The sequence below is a fragment of the Topomyia yanbarensis genome, chromosome 1, assembly GCF_030247195.1.
Source record: "Topomyia yanbarensis strain Yona2022 chromosome 1, ASM3024719v1, whole genome shotgun sequence".
NCBI lineage: Eukaryota > Metazoa > Arthropoda > Insecta > Diptera > Culicidae > Topomyia > Topomyia yanbarensis.
The window spans coordinates 54,714,477-54,726,426 of NC_080670.1; the positions used below are offsets into that span (position 1 = coordinate 54,714,477).

At 45.1% G+C, this 11,950-nt stretch overlaps 1 long non-coding RNA gene across 1 annotated transcript in view; it reads right to left on the bottom strand.

Annotated features, from left to right (window-relative positions):
* The window catches only part of LOC131677635 (uncharacterized), a 51,070-nt gene extending 39,594 nt beyond the window's left edge, over window positions 1–11,476 (bottom strand). Inside the window, exon 1 of the long non-coding RNA XR_009303405.1 lies at window positions 11,128–11,476. This is a non-coding gene — a long non-coding RNA (uncharacterized LOC131677635). The remainder of the gene's footprint in view (window positions 1–11,127) is intronic.
* Window positions 11,477–11,950: the final 474 nt, after the last annotated feature.

The following is an 11,950-nucleotide window of genomic DNA, read 5'->3' on the forward strand; positions in this document are numbered from 1 at the left end:
GCGTAAAAAACCGCGTAAAAACCGTGTTAATTGGAAAATCCGTGTAAAACACCGCGATGATTCGAAAATCCGCGTAAAATACTCTCAGCAAAAGACAATATTTTTGGTAGTTTTTTTTTGCACGGATTTCGCAATTAATGCGGTTTTTTCAAAAATATTCTAAGCCCTTTTCAATGCAAAAGACTTAGAAGATTTTCGGAAAGATGGAAGAGACGGGTCTGCAAGACTCCTTATGGCTCGCACCCAAACAATATGGGTATCTTCGGAATGGACTTGAAGAGTAGGTGCCAGAAATGGATTGATGACGCCATTTTGAAATCAAAGATGGCGACTTCCGGTTTAGCGAAATTCACATTTTTGACTTCCTCCTATAGAAAGGTTATGCATCTGAACATCGTCAACTTAATCATGGCCATTTTTTTGACTTGTATAGGTTTTCTGTATTTTAACAGGGGCGTAATTATGGGAAAACGGTGAGGGGTACCCCCTCTCCCCCACATCACTCACCGCTTTTTCTTAAATCGCCTTTCGCTCATCATTTACCTCCCTACCCGAATAAAATGTTCTAGTTCCTCCAGAATAAATTTTCCTAGTGGGTCTGAAAAACCAGTGAAAAATTTGGTTTGAAATGATTTTGAGTTGAGAAACTAATTTAAAATTTCTTAACAAGTTGAAAATTTTTGGTGGGGTCCAAACTCCCGAACCTTCCTCCTGGATCAGCCGCTGATTTCAAGTGTTTCAGCGTCGGCACATAGCAACTCAAGTTCGAAGCTGTCGATTCATTGTACGTATGTGTAAATCGCACTGAATATGTAATAGACATTTCCACCATTATATGACTCGTAGTTTGGATAAATGAGAAAGGCACAATTGCACCACCAGGTGGATTGGTTTTTTATTAATATTTCTCTTCCACGGTGACGCGTGTCTCGACGGTTTGTCCGGTCGCTTGTCCGTTCCGTCGGTGTTGTCCGCTGCATAGCCTGGTGATATAAGTATTCCCACACAGAATACACATTCGTGGTTTTTGACTAGCCACACGATGAAAACTCGTGGAACGTCATTGATGGAGCCATTATGCTAATTACGTCGTTTCAGCAGCGAAAACGGAAGTTTCTTAGGAAAGGTTGCGTTTGATACTTTTTCCCACTGGACACTGACTGGCGAAAATAAGCCCTTGCGCTTTTTATTAAACGACTTTCCGATGAGCATAGTAACGTGAAAATGTAATTGTTTCATAAATCATTTTAATTTCGAATTTTCAAACACACATTTTTGCTGTTTGGTTACAGAATAAATCATCTTAAGCTCATCACAAATTCGTATGGCCATGAAATGATTGAGTGCGAATTGACGGCGATTTTTATTTATATACAAAATTCTTGCAAACATATTTGAAGAAACATCAAATTAATTGAGATTGAACGGATACACAGTAAGAAGTTAAAAAGAAATTTTACATGGTAAAAAGTTAACCACAAAAGTTAAACTCGAACATCAAACGTCTTGAAAACATCTTGCAGTGAGCACCGAAAACCAATCCCGCAAGAGCATTGTATGGTTTAGGAACATATAAGAAAGCCATTAAAGGCACTCCATCGGTCCTTTCGAACCAGTTTTCATCGACTTACAAGTGGAAGTAGCCCGAAGCACAAAAACATTATCAACCGCCTTCTCACCGCAATTCACTTCCACACCGGACGGAAGTGCAGTGAGGAAGGACACTGACCAAAAAAAGAAGGATTTTCCCAGTTGACCTGCCCGATTTGTAGCTGCCAACGTGAAACCACTCCCGAGCGTCCCCACACCCCGTCCCCAGTAGGGCTCTGTGGGGGTGAAGTGACCGCGTTACCGACTGTTAGTGCAATCTATTATTCAGGTGAACACCATCGCCAAAAGCAGTAAAGCTAACCCTCAAGATTGTTATTGCAACCACCTCCCCCACTCTTCTACCCAAGCAGCATCCTGCTGGCAACACAAAATCCTAAAGTGCTACTGATTGTTGTAGGTACGTAGCCTACCTAGCCTGAATGGCACAATTTGCTCGGACATCAGAAAAGCAGTTAAAATATATTCTCCGGGACATCTGTGGCAGTACCTACCTACGAGAGCCGATTGCTGTTGGAACTTCCAACAAGTGTGTATTCACAGCGACTTTTGATGGGGAAGAAATTGGCTTTCATATCGGGAAATGAAAAGCCACCCACTCACGGATGAGGGGAAACTTTTGCGCCAAATTCAATGGGAAATAAGTATTTGCAGAATGTTTTTATTGATCTTGTAAATTTTCAATTACATCATTTTGCAATATTCTGAAATTGGGCAACAAAAGGCACATAGTTCCGACCAAGTCGTTTCGCCCCAGAGTTTGTATAAATAATAGGGAGAAGGGCGGAAGCAATAGATGCAAAAGTTGCCCTAAACTATCTCCAGCAGACGGAAAAAGGCAAAACTGAAGCCGTTGGAATAGTTTGCGTTTAAATTTAATCAAAAGTTGTTGCGTTGATCTTCGTACCAGCTACATTCGTTGCTGTTTTTCCTCCGGTTGAAGGTACGTGAAGTGGTAAATTTGAATATGACACGGGGGAAAAATTGTACAACTGTTTAGTTCTAATGTTTGCTACTAAATTCCTTAATAACTGTACCAACACAATCAACACGAGGATGCTTTGAATTATGACAGTTTCTGCTTTATACACAATAGTTTTAGTTGACGTTTCGTTATACTTATCTCCGTGTTTCCTGAGAAACATTCAAAAGTGAAACGGCCAAACTCTCAGCACAAATCGTATCATCACGGTATTACAGCTCAATGGCGCACTTTTCTGTTTGGAGTAGCTTAGTTTATTTACTACACCGACGACTGGTAGGCTAAGTTCGTTACAGAAAGTTGTTTCTTCAACTACGCATAAACTCCCATGCCCAACCCGATGAAGCCGCTGCAGCTTCAGCTTGAAACAACTGTGACGTCTCAGTACACATACTTTGAAAGTCGAGAACTGTAAGCCGATGACGACGAGCTCTTATATTTATTCTAGTTCTGAACTTATGCCCTTCTATTGCCAGCTGAAACCAATGCAAGAAAACTTTGCCTACCAGCAAACTGCTATCGAGCTGTCAAATTAGTCAAATTGGTTGTCCCTCTGGAACTTTAAGGTATTTGGGATCTGGTGGATAATTTTGGCGAGAGTTTTCAAGACATTTCCTTCCTTGATTTCCTAAAACCATCAATACCATAATCAAATAGGACTTATAAATATAACACGTTGCGATGTGGTCATTAAAGTGACATGAGGCCTGTCCTTTTTCGATAATATGGGGTTTAACCTAAGGGACATTCAGCTCATTATGAAGTCGTTCAATCAAGAATATTTAAATGTTCAAGTCTTCATTCCTGACTTAACATCAAACATTGGGAAACCGGATTGCGGAATTCCCGAAATTGCATTTCGATGCGTAAGCACGGAATACTTCGTAGATTTCCGACTGATGACTCTCATTTCCAGCCAGACTAGTTGAGGAGCATTGTTTGGGACTAACAATTGTCCAGTCCAAACGAGTATTTCGCCTGAGAACTACCATTGCGGGCCACGACCATATTTACCGTAACTTGGAATACGAGAAAGGAAGTGTTGATGTGGTACTTACTTAACGGAAGGCCCCGACTCAGTGACACTCCCATAAGTAACACGGATTATTTAGATAGTGGGTGGGTTGTTGAACAGGATTCGCCTCAAGCAAGCGATGCGACTGAGAATATATTTTCGTGCATAAATAGTTTGAATAGTTTATTGACTGTAGGATACGTAAAAGTTCTAGATGCGAAGGCGTTTAAACTCTGGGTAACAATTTATCGAGAGTTTATTTCATCGAAAACAATTTGAACTCCGGACAGCTGGTTGTTGGGAGTATTGTCGACAATATAAAATGGACCATAAACAATGAGTTTAAAAGTGGTATAGTGGCGTGTAGTAAGCATATTTTTCCAAGGGGGGGGGGGTATTTTAGAGATTTTTTAGAGCAGAAAAAATGTTCAAAAACACCATGAGCAGGAAAAAAGTACAAAAACCAACAACTCAGGCAACGGCTTTGGGCAGCCAACCGGCCCGCTAAAACAACTACTCTTGCACGGAACGTGTTTCCTCCCCGCAACTACGGCATTACTTCGGGGAGAGAATTTTGAATGCTCACGGCGCACACCTAGTAGTAAGTTCTTCTTGGTTCACAACGTGGAAATTTCAGTATGGCAGTAGGAAAGCTAGCTTTGGGTCGAGAATTAATGCTCTTCCGCTACGAGGACAATCCGGGCGGCAATTTACTAAACCCTTGTTTAATTTAAAACCACTTTCTTGTCGAGCTTCCGACATATTCACGAACTACTCGGTCTAGTCCCCGATGATGAGCCTAGCCACCCCCGATGGAAAATTCCTCGACGAGAGAAGTTATTGCGAAACCGAACCAACCCGTCAGGTGCCGAGGTCAGTTCGGCGATTCCGGTGGAACAAAGCGTTCGGTTCGCTTATGCCCCGACGACCCGCGATTGGTAGTGTCTCATCGATGTCCACTCAGTCTATTCCCGATGGTGTTTACCCTGACCGAGAGTTCTCTGGAGAAAGAAATTCTCCCGATACCGATTCTTCTTTTCTTCTATTTTTCTCGGGCAAACCGATAGGGTGCTGTAGTCGGTCCGGCAATTGCGGGTAGAGCGTGGCGTCCGGTTCGCTGGCGCCCCGGCGACCGAAACCTGGTACTCTGTCGCTATCTACTCGACTAGTCTCCGCCGGTCGATCTAGCCTACTCCGGCAGCAAGTTTACTCGTTGTTCATCACGCCATTTCCACTGTAAGACGATCATGATCTACGTCACCACTTTGTTGACCGCGTTCCACGTATTAACGTCGCTTGTCATTATGTAGACGACATAATCCGGGTTGATATCTTATCGTCTGGTTTCAAGCATCTCTCAGAGCGTCGCTTCGTACCTCGGACATTTGAAGACCACATGCTCCGTTGTCTTCCCGACGTTCTGACACTCCATTGTGTGCCCGAGCGCTCCGTTGCGTACTCGAATCGCTGAAGTAGCCGTGACCCGCCAGGATCTGTGACTCAACCTTCCCAGCTTTCTATTGACCCACGTCGACAGATTTGGGGTGAACCTCCTCTCCGTATTGTCCCATTCCTGCTGCCACGTCGCCATCGAATCGATTCCCGCCATCTTCTTCACGTTTCTGGTGTTTCTCCGATCTCTCGATACTCTCCGCCAGGGTGATGCAGATGCTGATCATCCTGGCGATTACGCATATTGTTTAGTACGATATTGTTTAGTACGCACTCGCGATTTGTACGGCTACCAGCCGCAACGTCCAATTCAGCTTTTTGCTGTTCCGCTTAGTTTTCAGCGTCGCGCCCCAGCCAGGAATCTCATATCGCAGTATCGATGACGAACCATTAGAGAGCAGACATCTCGTGTTGCTTCCCGGTCGGCCAACGTTTGGCCTTGATTCCTCGCTATTGCGTTCGTTGCCTTCGCCAACTTTTCGCAGGAGTAGTCGACGTGGTTGTAAAAGCTCAACCGGTCATCGATTATCACTCCCACTTGCGTCAATATAAGCTACGTCGCAATTACGTGCCCTTCGACATCAATCTTCATCCGTTTTGCAGTTGCTGACCAACAATACCGCCGTGTTGTGGTGAGTTATCTGCAGCTTGACTCCGTTCATACAGTTCTCGATCGCGTCTATTGTCTCTGCCACCGACCATCAAGACACCATAAAATGGTCTCAGTAACCCATAAATATACGAACATATGGTATTTTATATGGGATTCACCGGACCATGGTGATGGTGTTTTCATGGGTTGAACCAATTTCAAACACCCATGTCAAACCCCATGAGCATGGGGGTATTATGAGCTTTTCGTTTGCTCGGGATTGGCGTCTACTTCTCGGCACAGCTCCTTGTGGCAATCTAAGCCTGATCTCCCATTTTAAAGCGCCCTAGCTTCCCGAAATGCTGACTTGCGCTCTTCTCTAACTTGTTCCGTGATTGCTTCTTGAGTTTGCCTTCTAGCTCTGAGACAAGAAGCGCACAGCGTACTAAGCGTTTCGTTCCACCAGTAAGCTGGATGCCGTCTATTGCGTGGTTCCAGTTTTCGCGGGATTGCAATGCACTGTGGCGTCGCAAGCCGTTACAATCCTTCTTGTTAAATTTACCGCATCCACGTTCCCGGTCCCGCCGCTCGGCCGAAGTGCTTCAACGACGAGGTTTTTGTTGAAGGCTTTCGGCTTTCACTTTCGTTCGCCGGCCCTCCTTCTCCGTGCTACAGCACGGTTCCGTTGACCGATACGGTAGCGAATCGCCTGGTGGTCACTATGCGTATACGTTTCGCATACTTCCAATCCATGTTCGCCGTCAATGAAGGACTACAGAATGTAACGTCGATGATAGACTCCTTCCCGTCCCTCGGAAATGTGCTACTGGAACCTTCATTGCACAATCGCGCATCTAAATTCGCTAGAGCTTCGTGCAGCATTCACCCTCTTGTGTTAGTTAGCTCAGGCGTTGAAATCACCACCAATAACTACCGACTTTCGACCGATTAACTGATCGGTTAACTACTCCAGCATTAGGCTGAACGCAGCCGACCTTGGAGAAGCGTAACAGCTGCACATGAAGACGCCATTGATTTTGGCGATCACGTTCTACTACTTCTTGAATGGGGAGTCTGCCCATAAATTGTATCACAGCCATTCCCAATCTATCCGCCACCCATTTAACATTACCAGAGGGGACTTGATACGGCTCTGTAATCAAAGCGACGTCACACATAGTTTCTGTCGTAGCCTGCCACGACAGTTGCTGTGCGGTCTCACAGTGATTCAGATTAACCTCACCGTTGGCCTGCATTCATCCATCAAATTTAAAGTTACCCGTCTGATGGTTGTTCCCATCCGCTGGAGTGCAAAGCATCCACTTCCGGCCTCTGCGTACAGTCTCTCGCACGATGACTCACCACCCGGCATTTAGGCCCAAAGACTTGAAACAATTCTCCGCTTGTTTATTCACACGTGGGGCGACTCTCAATTGGTATTTCGACCATTCGACCGCAACATTGCTCGACTAGAAGAGCATCTCACCTTTTTGGGTACGCCAGGTGCTCACCACGTTTTCCCTAAAATCCTTCAGCTCCTGATCTTCTCTGACATTCTTGAGGAGTGCTGTATACGTCGTCGCTTCATTGGCTTTGAAGAGCACGGTTTTTCTCTTTGGCGGCTTCTTACGAGCCGGAGGTTTTCGATTCCTCTTCTGCTCCACTTTTCTATTTTCCGTGCTTCTCCTTCCGCCCTACAACTCTCTCTGTTGAATTGCGTCCTTTCTTTCGGCAGTAAGAGCTTTCTCGCGCTTCTGCTTTTTCGGCCCGCTAGCTCTTTCGGCGCCTGGGAAGGTTCTTGCCTTTTTGAAGTCACAGAAACTATCGTGTTCCCCACTTTAACCAATTTAAATTACCCTTGTTTAGCGGAAGGAAGGGCTAGGAATATAGTAGCCTTAGCCGACGCCAGTGCTCGCTCAGCGTTGCCGTGTCATACACTAGCGGCAGACACTAGCGCCTTGCTTAATGTTCTTATGGATATTGTTTCTCACACCCACAAACTTATGAAGCTCCTCCAAAGGCTTCGCTGCCTGTACTTGCGGCTTCTGTGGGGTTTCACTCACCTCGCTCTGCTCTGGCTGTTGTTGTTGTTTGTGCTACCTCTCATCCAGCTCTTGCTGAATAACCTCTGCCGCTGCTGCTGGCGGTGAGCCCACCAAACCACCTCTGATGAACGGATTCACCCGTACGTGAGAGTTTCTTGTTTGTTCTCCATTTTAATGGGTCTCAACTTCGGGTCGCTATCTCCATTCGTTGTACGTAGCCGCCTCTTGTGATCCGATGGTTATCTTTGCAAGCAGGGAGGTCAGAGCCGGATTGGCGTAAAATCGGGAATGGCACATCCGAAACTAGTACTACCAACTATTGGTGACGAGTTTTGAACGTACCCGAAGAGCTGCCAAGATTTTAGCGGAATGGAGACATCCGTACTGTTAGCCTACTTGCCAAGTTGGTGTTATCTTATCTTACTCAGGAAGTAGAACAGGACGTCTGTTAGCCCAAAGTCGCCTCCAATTCATGATCCATGTCCTTGTTGCGGGTCCCCTGCAGCGGGTAGAGCAGAACTACCAAAAGCGAATCCAAACGCAAACACTAAGGACAAAATGCACCAACTCAAATCAAATAAACGTGTGTTCTCAAATCAATAAACATCTATTATTCCCATCTTCACTTTTCCCTCTTCTTATTCCTTTCTCCTAGTTTGCTCCTTTCTACTATGCCTCTACCATGGCTTCTTTCTTCTTACTTCCTCTCTTCCACTATGCTTGCACCCTAACCTCTTCTCATGCCTTTTCTCTTCTTCCTACTGCACTATTTTTACATTTTACTACTCACTATTCCTTAATTTTTCTTTCGCCCACGCTCCTGCACGTCGTTCTCTTTGCAGCACGACGTTTACGTTCCTGCACGTCGTTCGCGTTCCGGTGCTAAGTTCGCGTTCCTGCTCGACGTTCGTGTTCCCATAGGACGTTCGCGCCGATTAGCTGCCTTTTAAACTTATTGCTTTCCTCCGATCGTTTCGATCGTCGATCGTGAACCTAGCACACGTGGGAGATACGCAGCCGCCTCTTTTTGTGGTGCTGCAAACTTCCGCCGAACCTGACCGGCTAACAGAACGCCAAAATGCTGCAAGATAATAACAAAAAAGACCCTATTGGGCAATTGCCTTAATCCTCTGCGTTTCGTTTCGCTTCCGCTAACTCACCCTTCCGAAAGGGGTCTTTGCTGCGACTGATAATGCGGACTGCCAGCCAATCTGCTTCCGGAGGATCTTCCCGTGGTATTTTTTTACAGTGTTAAAAAGACGCACTGTAAATACCGTTTAGGTATCAGAAGGGCTTTCATAATGCCTCCATTTTGCTTACCGCTTCTGTCGACGCGAGCCACGCGGAATCTAACCTCGGCGAAACCGTCTCGTTCCAACTGTCCAACGGCTGCAGCTGATCGTGAGTTGAAGCAGTGAAATACGTGAATCACCTCTCGAACTGAAATTATTTCCAGGCAACTTCGACTGCGACGTTTGAGTCTGGCGTCGTTTGTGTTCTGGAAGTTGAACAGCTTTATGTGAGGTTTTTTGGTAGTTGCAATTTGCTTACCGCTTCGATGTCACCTCGAGCCACTTGCGAGAATCGATTTAATCCGAACACGGGCTGCTGGCCGTGGGTCGTACCACAGAAGCAAATTAAATAAAGTTTCCGCGCGTGATCAAACGTGCCGGCGCACAATTTTCCAACCAGCTGCAGCGGCGCCTGTTCCACTTTTGGCGGTAGTACATTGATGCCGAGGCAGTTTTTAGCACTATCGAGGTGCTCATATGTGTGAGTGTGTTTTGCTCGCACTGTTTCGTGCTATGTTTTGTGCAGCGTTCTTTTTCGGTTGCGCTTTATGACAGGCCTTTTGACTTCGATGTAATATTTTGAATCGACGGTTGAGCTGGGAGTTTTGATTCGACCGTTCACGGCAAATATAATAGTTACAGTTTTTCGCTTAGGGTGTATATTACAGACAAATCTTAACATATCGTAACATCCTGTCCATTGACGTTTTCCATGGCCAGAGCTAGGGTGCTTTTTTGCTAAGATCCTTGGTATTGGATAAGATTTTAGCAGAAGCGGCACAGTGCTAGGTCACTAACAGCGATTCAAAGTATTTTTGGCCACAAGGGCCTCCATCATCGGATCCGGAAGCTCCGACGAAAATATCCAATTTCACAATAACAGCCACATCGGTTTCCTGGAGATGACTAAACTGATTTGACTTTTCCTCAAATGAAATATTTGATTTGCGTGCGCTAAACTGATCCCTGGAGGATTTCAACAATTTGGGTCCACAGGTTCATGCGGCGGCCGGTGAAACAAAACGTGATTCGAGATTAGTTAACATTTTGCAATATAATGACACATTTAACGATAAATAAGTCTAAATCAATAATGAGATCATTTGAACTCCATTTTTTGTGTACTTACTGGAAATGTTTGTTTAAATATTCTTGCAGTCATGTTCTGGTTGCAACAAACGTTACAAGCTGCTACAAGCGCTTTTGCCAGGTGGAGATTATCTTGTCCAAGCTGAGACTGACAGCATCAAAACAACAACTAGTCGAAATCAAAACATAAACTACTTTTTCGATTAAAATTGTGACGATACTGCTTTCCGTGTTCAAATTACCCATCCCCTTTGCGGCATACGCAGTCGATCTCCCCTGTACGACATTGTTCAAATGCATGTTCCTAGTTGAATTAGGATGTTCTAGTGCATTGAACCAATTTCCAGATAGCCGAAATAAAAACATCATCGCATTGAATTGATTACAGTCGCATTATAGAAAACAAGAGAGCAGCTGTGTTCGAACATTGCAATAGCTATCCCTATTTACAGTTATTGATGCAGCGAAATGTGATGTTGTCTATTTCATTGGTTCCATACAATTCTGGTTACCATCGGTGTCGGAGCGATTCTCCTCTCGGTAGACCCTTCGTGCTGTTGCACAACATTCTAATTAAGTAACGCCGAGTCACTATCACGAGCCCTGCAAAGCAAATCCCATCACAACCCATCAACCCTAGCCAGCCAGCCAGCCAGCCAGAGCAAGCAACAGTTCTGACTGGCCGGAAGCAGCACTGGATGTAACAGAATGATGGCGCTCGTTCATGTCCTCAATATGCCACGATTGAATAACTTTGAAATTGATGAGAAGGCCATCTTGGGCTCAGCGAATAGATCGTTTAATTTAGCTAGTCGAACAAGCGGTAAAGTAGCGTGTATGTGCACTGGATACCGTTCGTTAGGGTGACATTTGTGGGTCCATTCGAATTTGTTTGAATTACTGTCTTCATTTACTATGTGAAAATTTAGGTCATACTTCAACGTTGGATGTGTTTACTTTATGACGGACTTCATTTCCGCCCTGGTCTATTTCAAGCGTCGTTTAGTGAGTAAATTGACTACCAATTAAGACTGATGCGACAAAGAACTCACCCAGATACAACTTGTTAAGATCAATGTTTACAACAGGCCACGGTATCCTCACTGGCAATGGGAACCAGCCGACTCATGGCGCGAAATGATTGGTATTTCTACTAGCGCCGCCTCGCCATCTTTACGTTGTCGTCGTCGTTTCCTTCGTCATCCATCCACCCACAGCGGTTGTACGAACAAACACGAACAGTTTCACGGATGGACGGAAGCAATATACTCTGCTCCGCTTTGCTACACACTTTAATGGGCTATCTCTACTTTACTTACTCGTCGTAACTTAAATAGATTAAATGGTTATTAAATACTCGTTATGTCGATATATCCCTGCCGGGAATCACCACGCGTCGCCATGTTGAAAGACGAGGGTCGAAACTTACTCAACGTGAACAAGTGCCAGATTGCGCCTGTTCCGGACGAGAACCCCCCCCCCCCCCCCTGGTTGTCTTCGCCGATGAATTGTGGATAGGAATTCTTTAAATTAGTTGAAAATTTATAACGGTCGCTGGAAGGTGTCCTAGATACATACGCGGACGGCGCTGGTATCGTTCGATGCTAGTGAGGTACTGCGTATTATGACCACCATATTTTAGATTCGGTATGCAAATTGATGGCTAACGGGGGCGACAAATTGCCTACCGGGGAGAGCAAATCGTTCCTCAGTTCGCTTGTAAATGAGGAAGAAATTGGGGACGATCTCAATTGCAACATGCTTGCGTCTTACGACCATTCAGTTTTGGCGCGAAATAAATTATCCGTGGCTGAGAAACTAGATGTTTTTCGTTCCGTCCGATTTCGCTCGACCTGTTTGGAATTTTTTTTTCTA